This window comes from Rattus norvegicus, chromosome 17 (assembly GCF_021556685.1).
Source record: "Rattus norvegicus strain SHRSP/BbbUtx chromosome 17, alternate assembly SHRSP_T2T, whole genome shotgun sequence".
Taxonomy (NCBI): domain Eukaryota; kingdom Metazoa; phylum Chordata; class Mammalia; order Rodentia; family Muridae; genus Rattus; species Rattus norvegicus.
In genome coordinates, this window is record NC_141550.1 from 70,483,587 (window position 1) to 70,493,172 (window position 9,586).

Sequence of the window (9,586 nt, forward strand, 5' to 3'; positions counted from 1 at the left end):
CAAACAACATATTTTATTGCTCTACTTTATATTGTGTTTTTCAGCCTTTAGGAAGCACAATCCTTACTAATGAATAAAGTACCCAAGCTTCCAGTGGGCTTCCCAATACTTTCCTTGATGTTGAGGGTCAAATTCAATGCAGTTCTGAGAGTAACAGCCTGTGTCATGTTTCATATAGTAAAAATCACTTATGCATGTAATTAACTCAATAACTGAGTTCTGTTTGGGGGGTGCTTTTGAAACAGATTTGCATAAAAGTTCAGGATGGCTTCGACTGTGTAACTGAGGCTCACGTTGAGCCACTGATTCTCCAGCCTTTCCCTCCTAAGTGTTGGATTACAGACATGCCCTGCTAAAGGGTTCTTACTGGGACCTAATTGTCAAGAAAAAGAAAATCAGGGCTGGAGGGGTGGCTCAGTGGTCAAGAGCACTCACTGTTCTTCCAGAGGTCCTGAGTTCAATTCCCAGCAACCACATGTCTTACAGCCATCTGTAACAGGATCTGATGCCTGAAGACAGCAACAGTATACTCATATATATACATATTTTTAAAAAGAAAAATATGAAAATTTATATACATATACATATATATATATCACATAGCCTGTACATGCAAAATATTTTCAATGTTTCTACACATTAAATCTGCCTGTTTATTCTAATCTCACACCCAAGAAACAGATTGTGTATTATGCTCCATTAAAAAAAAAAAACTATGTGGTTTCAAGTCATTTTTAAAATGTCTAAACATGATGTGTTTATAAAAGTTTCCTTAACTTACTTCCTTCAGCGTCTGCTATTGGAATTGATAATCATAATAAAATGACTAGCAGCTAGAAGTAAATCTCTGTAAAAACCAAATGTGCTTTTTATTTTCTGAAATAAATAATTTTTTATTTTTTATTTTGTTTGTGTGTGTCTACTGGGTGTGTTTATATATGCACTACATTTCAGCAGGGACCCAAGAAGGCCAGAAGAGGGCTTTGGGCTCACTGCAAATGGGGTAACATGGGTTTGTGAGTGGCCTAACGTGAACGCTGGGGACAGAAACATGGTCTTCTGCAAGAGCAGCAAATGCTCTTAACTGATAAGCCATCTTTCCAGTCCCATGTCCTATTTTATTTTAATTATTATAAACGCACATGGAACATTATGGCCACAATTAAAATATACTGGATCACCATATCAGCAACAAAAGTGACTAGATTCTTAAAGTCTCCCTAATTTATACATCACGGTGCAGCTGGACTAAACAAATCTCTGTCCAGAAGAAAATCCCTCCTTTACTTTCCTCTGCCTAAAACACACACACACACACACACTGTTTCCCCTTTCCACTGGCTGGCTGATTTCCCAAAAGAAATCAGAAGCAATATACAGAATGTAATCTCATACTAGAAAATTACATTTACGAAAACTCTAAGGTTTATTCGGGGTCTCTCATCTTCTGCCTGGCAGGGCCAGTCATTCTTGTGTGAAGTATTCGTGCTGGTGCTTTCTTAAATCTGTGGGGCCTCTGATTCAAGGGAGCTGCCTTGTGACATCATAAAGGATCATCACATGTGTCATATCAGCTTGCTAGAGAGAATAGAAGAGACCTTCATAAATTCTCCCTTTGCACAAGAAATTCTTGCCACTTCCCTCCTGTAGCTTGCAAAATGGCTTAAGGACACATTGGATTGTTGTGATTCTAGGAGTGCAAAACACATCTGCTAGAGACTGAAACAAGTTTTTCATTCCTGGAGTAAGATGTCAATCATCAGATGCTCTTTACAGACTCTTGTAGTAGAGACAGTATTTTATTTTTTGCCAGATATATTCTCCTTTTTATGTCAGGAGTTTGGGTTTCTTTTCTTTTTCTTTTTTCCTTTGAGTATTATTACCATGTCTTCTACATTCTTCAAAGTAATAATAGTGGTATGAAATTTCTGCAAGCTTATGTTTCACATATGTACAAGTTCAAAGTCCCACATTTTAGCCTAAGAACAGAGTCCTGTTTGCAGATAGCTCAGAGCTATGCATGCATTAACACCATGCACCTATCTTACTTGTTAGGAATTTGTCCTTAAAATGTAATTATCTAAGAAGCCTGGATTGCACTATACAAGAAATTAAAAATGTGCAAAATAAATGTAAGAAATGTCACACTATGAAAGCAAAGCCAAAGCCTTTTATTACACTTATACTACTCAGTCTGATTTAGATAACACACTTGTGTCTAAAACCTCAGACCAACAATAATCAGAAGCCATCCCCAGACAAGGAGCATTCCCAAGAGAAAAACCTCTCCGACTTCCCAGAGGATTTGTTTCCAGAACGTTCTCCAATGACCACTTCATTTGTCGCTCTAACACGATGACACTGATGTATGGCCTCTTAAGAAACATAGAGTATCCCCAGGTCTGAGCCTTTTATTTTTGCTAATTTGCATTATTAGGGCTTTACCCTTCCCCAGACACACAAACACTGTTGTGTCTGGTGTTATCTCCCACCCGCAGCCTTTCCGTGAGCATCTGAAGAACACCCCAGAACAAGGATTGAACGTAACTCCTGTGTGTACAGCTCACCACAATGGCTACCAACCTATGGGCTGCAAAGGAGAAAGCTTCATACGGAAAGAAAGTAAGGGAAACTTGGGAAATAGGTTTTTGTTCTGTAAGGCAAGTTGTATGGAAAGTCGGTTGTCAACCATCTTCCTGTTTTCTCAGATGTCTGCTGCTATCCAGTTTGTAAAGCATAATCCCCTTGCTTTCTTTTCTTCAAAAAAAATTTGTTTTTCCCACCTCCTTCCACATTTTTCAAAGGATGTTTATGTTTATTATGGTACCTACGTCATCACCAGGGTCTCTCCGCTCCTAGAAAAACCAGTTTAGACCGGCCTGCGCAGGCTACCTTCCAACATCTATGCTTTCACATTAGGAAGTCTGTCATAATTCTACCCCTGAACAGTGCTTTACTCTTCTCCAATACAAAGGGGTCAGTCGCTCTTCTTGTAAGGTTACTGTAGGGAACGGATGTGGCACAGACAGCTACAGACAGTCAATGTATATCAATTATAGTAGATTAACTCCAATATTGGCTCAAATTATTACTATATAGAACACAATGGAGAACCCACTCAACAAAAATTAGGATTTAACACTTAGGAATGCACACATGCACTGCACAACACACACACACACACACACACACACACACACACACACCAGCTCTGGAATACAGATTTAAAAGTGATGAGATTGTGTCAATAAAACAGGGATGCATCTGAAACCCAGTAGATATAAAAAAAATCATCGTGGCCCATATGCTTGTATCACAGATATTACCTACAAAGTACTTCCTAATTACAGAAGAAAGAAATCGCATGACACATCCACAGTGACACTATCTCAAGGCACTCTAGAGATGTCACCAATGAGAAAGCCCAGGAATTTCACACTTCTTGACATACCGTAAGTAGATCTGTCCACACATAATGCGTTGACTCACAGAAGTGCATTCACTGCGAATTTAAACATGACAATAGAAATGAAACAAACCAAAATAGGGATCGCTCTACACACGAAATTAGAAAAATCAACCTGAAGTTTTCCAAGTATTATTGTGATGATTGTGATGATGCATGAAATTCCTGAAAAGGGGGGGGGGTTGCTTCCTTTAGCTTATAGGGGTGTGAAAATGCAGTAATAGGTCATCAGTTTGATCCCAGGCTTCTGAAAACCTGTTACGAATACACGCTGGAGACATCTAGGACATTTCCACAGGTTCAGAGAATTGCATAATGTTATCATAACTTGTGACGTTCCTTTTCTTTGGTACCTGACTCCTTTTGCTAGACACGGTATTCCCACAGTGTGGTTGGGATCAATAACTCAACCCTTTCTGTGGTTGAACCATAGTCTTCTGTGGACAGACTATATTTTATTTACCCATTCATCTTTAGCTAGGATTTGGCTTATGTCAGCACTGCTCTTATGAGTCCAGCGAGATCACATTTCTGCATGGAAATATTTCTCAATTCTCTTAAGTATATGCCAGTGAGCTACTGAGTCACATGACACTATTGTCATTTGCAAACTGTTACTACACTACGAGGAAAATCTGAGGTCTCCTCAGTGTGTGCTGCCACTTGACCTCTTGTTTAGGGTCATGCTAAGAGAATAGAAGTATAGGTCACTGGGTTTGAATTTTTAGCGCTGTGGTAATTAGCAATGGTGACACTCTTATCCTATGCTATACAGATATCTGTGGAGAAATGTATATTCAGACTCTTTGCCTATTATACTCCTTTTTTTTAAAGTTTTTTTTAACATTTATTTATTTATTTATTATGTATGCGTCATACAGCTTTCTGCCTGCATGTATGCCTGCAGGCCAGAAGAGGGCACCAGACCTGATTATAGATGGTTGTGAGCCACCATGTGGTTGCTGGGAATTGAACTCAGGACCTCTGGAAGAGCAGACAGTGCTCTTAACCTCTGAGCCATCTCTCCAGCCCCATTTATACTCCTTTTAAATACTATTTTATTAGTTGTTGTTAGTGTACAAAACATGGATTTCTGACATCTTCCATGCATATTTATCATTGTACATTGTTCATATCTGGCCCAAGACTGTTCATGCTCCCTCTTCTCTACAAATCGCCCCACTTCTACTTTCATATGTGTTTCTATTTCTTTTTGTATATCTGCTTTTAATGCTGTTTGATTGCAATTTTTTTATCTTTCAGATTCACTGCCAATATATAGAAATGCTATATGCTGGTTTTGCAAAATAGTTTAGCTCACGTATTTAATTCTAGTATATGTTTAGCAGGTTTTGTAGTACTTTCCACATATGAACTGCTCACCTTTATGTGTCAAATTACCTTTTGACTTATGTCCCTGTGTGGCAGGCACTGTTCTGAGTTCTCTACTAATGTAAACTCCTTTAATCCCCACAATAACCCTTAGAGGCAGGGATTATTTTAAACCCCTTTTGCACATGAGAAAACTATCTTGCACTTGTTGGAGAGCAAAGCACAAGCCGTGAAGTTAATTTCTGGTTCGTCTTCCATTAGCTTATGAACTAGCCACCCTTGTCTCTCTATCCTTGGCTCATGGGGCAGAACTTAGGATTAGCAAGGGCCCAGACATTGTCTGCGTTTTTGTTCTTTGTTCATCCACTACTTTCTCACAGTTGGCATGGCTGCTCATAGGCATTGCAGAGTCCATCCTGTTCTGGAACAAACAAGGCACTGCATAGTTGGAGCAGTCTTCTAAGAGCAAGATCCGAAGTGCAGTGTTTCCTTCCAGGCTGTGCAATCAGCACGTATCTAATGCACATATAGACTATGACGCAGAGAAACAAATGGGCAGACATCTCCTGGTTACAGTTGTTTAGCTTATGGTTTTATTTTACTTTATTTTATGGTGGTACAAGAGTGGCATGCATTCAGGGGAACCTATATTTCTTTATTCTGTGTGCATGTGCGTGTGTGTGTGTGTCTGTCTGTCTGTGTGGTGTGTGTATGTGTGTGTATGGTGTGTGTACGTGCATGTGTTGTGTGTGTCTGTCTGTCTGTGAGTTGTGGGTGTGGGTGTGTGGGTGTGTGTTATGGCTGGTTGTGTGTATGTGTGTGTTCAATGTGTTTGTTGTGTGTGTGTTGTGTATCTGTCTGTCTGTGTGTATGTATGTATGTTTGGGTGTGGGTGTGTTATGTCTGGGTGTGTGAGTGTTGTGTGTGTTGTGTGTATTTTGTGTTGTGTTGTGTTGTGTGTTTGTTTGTCTGTGTATTGTTGGTATGTGTGTGTGCATATGTGTATGTGTGTTGTGTGAATGTTCTGTGTGTCTGTCTGTCTGTCTGTGTATTGTGGGTGTGTGGGTGTGTGTTATGGCTGGGTGTGTCTGTGTGTTTGTACATGATTCCTCTTCACCTTATATATGCATGCAGGTCTCTCAGCTGAACCCACAGCTCAACAATTCAGCTAGTCTTGCAAACGAGCTTGCCCAAAGAGCTCCTGCCTCTGCCTCCTGAGTTGTAGAGTTGTAGAAATGCTGCCATATGACCAGACTTTATATGGGCACCAGGAACTTGAGCTCAAGTCCTCATGCTTCTGCAGAATGTAATGTGTGTCTGTCTCTGTGTGTGTGTGTGATATTATATATGTATATAATATATTATATTAATATATATCCTTTCCTACACTACCATATGCACTAGAATGTGCGGGACTGTCATCAAAAACAGCTAAATATTCCTGGGAGTGATGGGAGTGCCAGCATTCACACATGGAATCAATTATTCCCTTCCGTATGTATTATGCCCTTGATAATGTAACTGTGGTACTCAGCTTTGGTAGCAAAGCATCTACAGAGCTGTCCCACCAGACCTACCCCACCTAAACTTTTACTATACAGTAAGCTTTGTGTTCCATTATTTTACCTGACTGTATGTTCCATAAGAGGCAAGTAGTGTTAATCGTTGTTGATTAGCCTGTTTAAGATACTATGCATTTACAAAAAACATAATACTTGTTTTCCTATGTGGAAAAGCATATGTGGTCAAATATCAAATTATTGAACCTGAGTCTCACATAGGCATTGAGCCATTTAGACACCTCTGGTAAAGCTCACAGACTTTCTGGTGGTGGTATGTAAGATGGGATTTAAATCATCATCATCATCATCATCATCATCATCATCATCATCATCAGAACATGTACTAATACTACTGAGCCAGTGCATCCAGCCACCTTCCCTGAGGTCAACTTGTGTGTAGTTCAGACGGATTGATTCTTCCCATCCCAGGCATATTTTATAAATGTTCTGATAGTATCTCTAGCTCTCATTTGGTTCACTTTCTTTTCTTTTCTTTTCTGTTATTTTTAAGGGGCAGTCAAAACACTTTATTGGCAGGTTAAAAAAGTGCAGCATGAGAAAATGAGATTCTCCTCTGGAGGCATCCAGCACACCTTCTGGGGTAGGCGGCAGGGCTTAAGAACTGGCTATCAGACAAAGGTGATAGGTGTTCGAGAAGTATTGACCTGCCAGGCCGGACATTTAGCTCCTCATATTCATCCAGGGCAGCCTGGAACTGGGCTGGTGTGAAGACACGTGATATGCAGCACTGTTCAGCCTCAGAAAATCAGACACCCCGCCTCCCTGACACCAATTCACGGACGGTGGCAAATATCACATCTGCTGGCCTCTGGGTCCTAGCTGTTTGTCCCTTTTCACCTAGAAGGGAGTCCTTTGACATCTTCATCAACCTTATGGCTTCATTTCCATCTTCCTTCTCCACAATGTCTACCATGCAAAGGTGAGCCAGGGCAGTGGAAAGTCAGAGAAGGGCCAGCAGAGTCCAGGCAGAAGTATAGATGGCATCCTTACTGGCCTGGACCTCTCGCCTCATCTCCACATATGCTACAATGATGTAGTCAGTCAGAGATTCAGGCGCTGTGGCTGCCTCTCACGGAACACGGCCATGTACTGACTCAGAACTTTCATGTCCAGAGGTTCAAATCGTGCAGGGGGCTGACAGTTGTGCTGGTGAACAGAGGTGATATGCTGGGCCAACCGGAGGTCATTGTCTCTTTCGGTCTGGTCTTGAATCAGTCAGAGGAGGTCGAATCTTGAAAACAGAGCAACCGGAAGTTGTATGTTCTGCTCCGAACTGCAGCGGGGGTTATGTCATCCCTAGGCAGGGTTGGCAGCAGCCAGGAGAGAGCATCGAGCATTGAGTGTGGTGAGAATTCCTGCCTTGGCAATGGAGATGGTCTGCTGCTCCACAACCTCATGTTTGGTTGTGCGGTCCGCTTCCACCATCTTGTCAATGCAGCACACGCCCTGGTCAGCCAGCGCCGGGGCACCACCCTCTAAGGTCAGTTCCCCACTCACAGAGTCTCTCAACACAGCTGCTGTGAACCCTACACCAGAGGAGCCCGGCCTGTTGTACTGACTTCATGGCACCAGACGGTCAACATAAGATAGAAGCTGAGATTGGGCCCCACCAGGATCTCCCAAATGTGGATGTTTCCTCTTATCTTCATGCCTTGAGGAGACTGGTCCACGTCACCTGCAGCAATAGCGCCTTTCCTCACATCTTTATGACCGTAGATCTCCGGAGCAATAAAAGCAGCCTGCTTTTCATAGACATCGTCCTCTGCAATCTGCTTCAGTTGCTCTGTGCCCAGCTCTCCGGCCCCATCACATCATCCTCACTCTCCGTTATCTTTACAATCCGGTGGGCTTCCATGTAAGTTTCTGGGAGTAAACCCTACACCATCTGTTGGAACCCTGCGTACAGGACTGGCAAGAAGATCCCAGTGACGCTGACATGGTCACCAGGCTGGGCTATCCTTATGTTCTCTCCTTCTAGAACCACTGTGATGCTATGAGGGATGTTTCCCACTGGAACTTGGTCACTATGTTCTTGAATCTTCATTTCCTGGAATTTAATAAATTTGCAGCCAGGAGTCTGGAGGTATAGCCGTCCCCCCTGGGCAGTTGGTTTGACACTCCTGGCTGGGGCACATGATGAGAGGCATGAAGGTAGGAGACTGGATTGGCTGGTAGGTCTCCGCCCCACACTGATCGCAAGTATATGTGGCCACCACCATCGTGGGCTTGACTTCAGAGACCCGAGTGACAATCCCACCCACAGTTAATAATTTCCCCCACAGAATCAGCACGTACTTACTGGATTGCTCAACACGTACTTCCGGGATCACTCGAGGCTTGCTGCTACTTGGGCTTTGGAAATAACAACTCACTAAGAGAAAGAAACGTTTGTCAACAAGACCCTGGAGAGCAAGTCCCCTGCCCTTTCCCACAGAGATACTTACAATCTACGAAAGAGCTCAGAAGGATACTGGTTTGAGGGGTTCCGGATTGCCCCAGGGTCTCTGCATCACTGCTCCATATCAGCAGATGTTCAGAGAAAACATCCAGGACATCCCTTATTCACCACCTCCTTCTCCTTGTACTCAGGCAGAAGCTCCTATACACATCAGCAAGCAGCCTTGAGCTTGAGTAGCAGTTGGCATTCTCGCGAGTTGAGTTGACCAACTCAGGGTCGTCGTCTGCCCACTTACAATGCCACTTGTTCCGGAAGAGCCAGATGAGCCAACTGGGTCCCATCCTTCAACTGCTACTTTCTAAGCTCATCGTCATAATGAAACTCTTGCAGGAACTTCTTAACTTTTTCTTTCTCGATCGCGAAGTCCTTAAGCTCCATCGCTGCCGGGGACGGTGCGGCAGGATTAGACAGGCTCAGAAGTCTCACTCTGGGGAAGCAGGAAACGAGCGCACAGCTGTAGCCCTCCAACCGAAATTGGCTACGGTTTGCCTTCTGACTTGTACAAATAACATTTCTCGGCCTCGAACAGTCATAGGACAACTTATTGCCCAAATCAAAATGTGCTCACCCACCCACGGGCCCCATCTGTAGGTCTGAGCCTTCCTTTCTGAGCCCCTTTTCCCACAGCTGTCCTTTGTCACCAAAATTAAAGTGAACCACTCTCTCCTTTAGTCCTAATTGTCAATTTGGCACAGCCTAGAGTCACCTGAGAGGAGAAAGCTATGATCTGCGGGCCAGTAAGGGAGA

The 9,586-nt window shown here is 42.8% G+C and overlaps 1 pseudogene; it reads right to left on the minus strand.

Annotated features, from left to right (window-relative positions):
- Positions 1-6,989: 6,989 nt before the first annotated feature.
- Positions 6,990-9,217, minus strand: Mcm7-ps1 (minichromosome maintenance complex component 7, pseudogene 1; annotated as a pseudogene).
- Between the last annotated feature and the right edge of the window lie 369 nt (positions 9,218-9,586).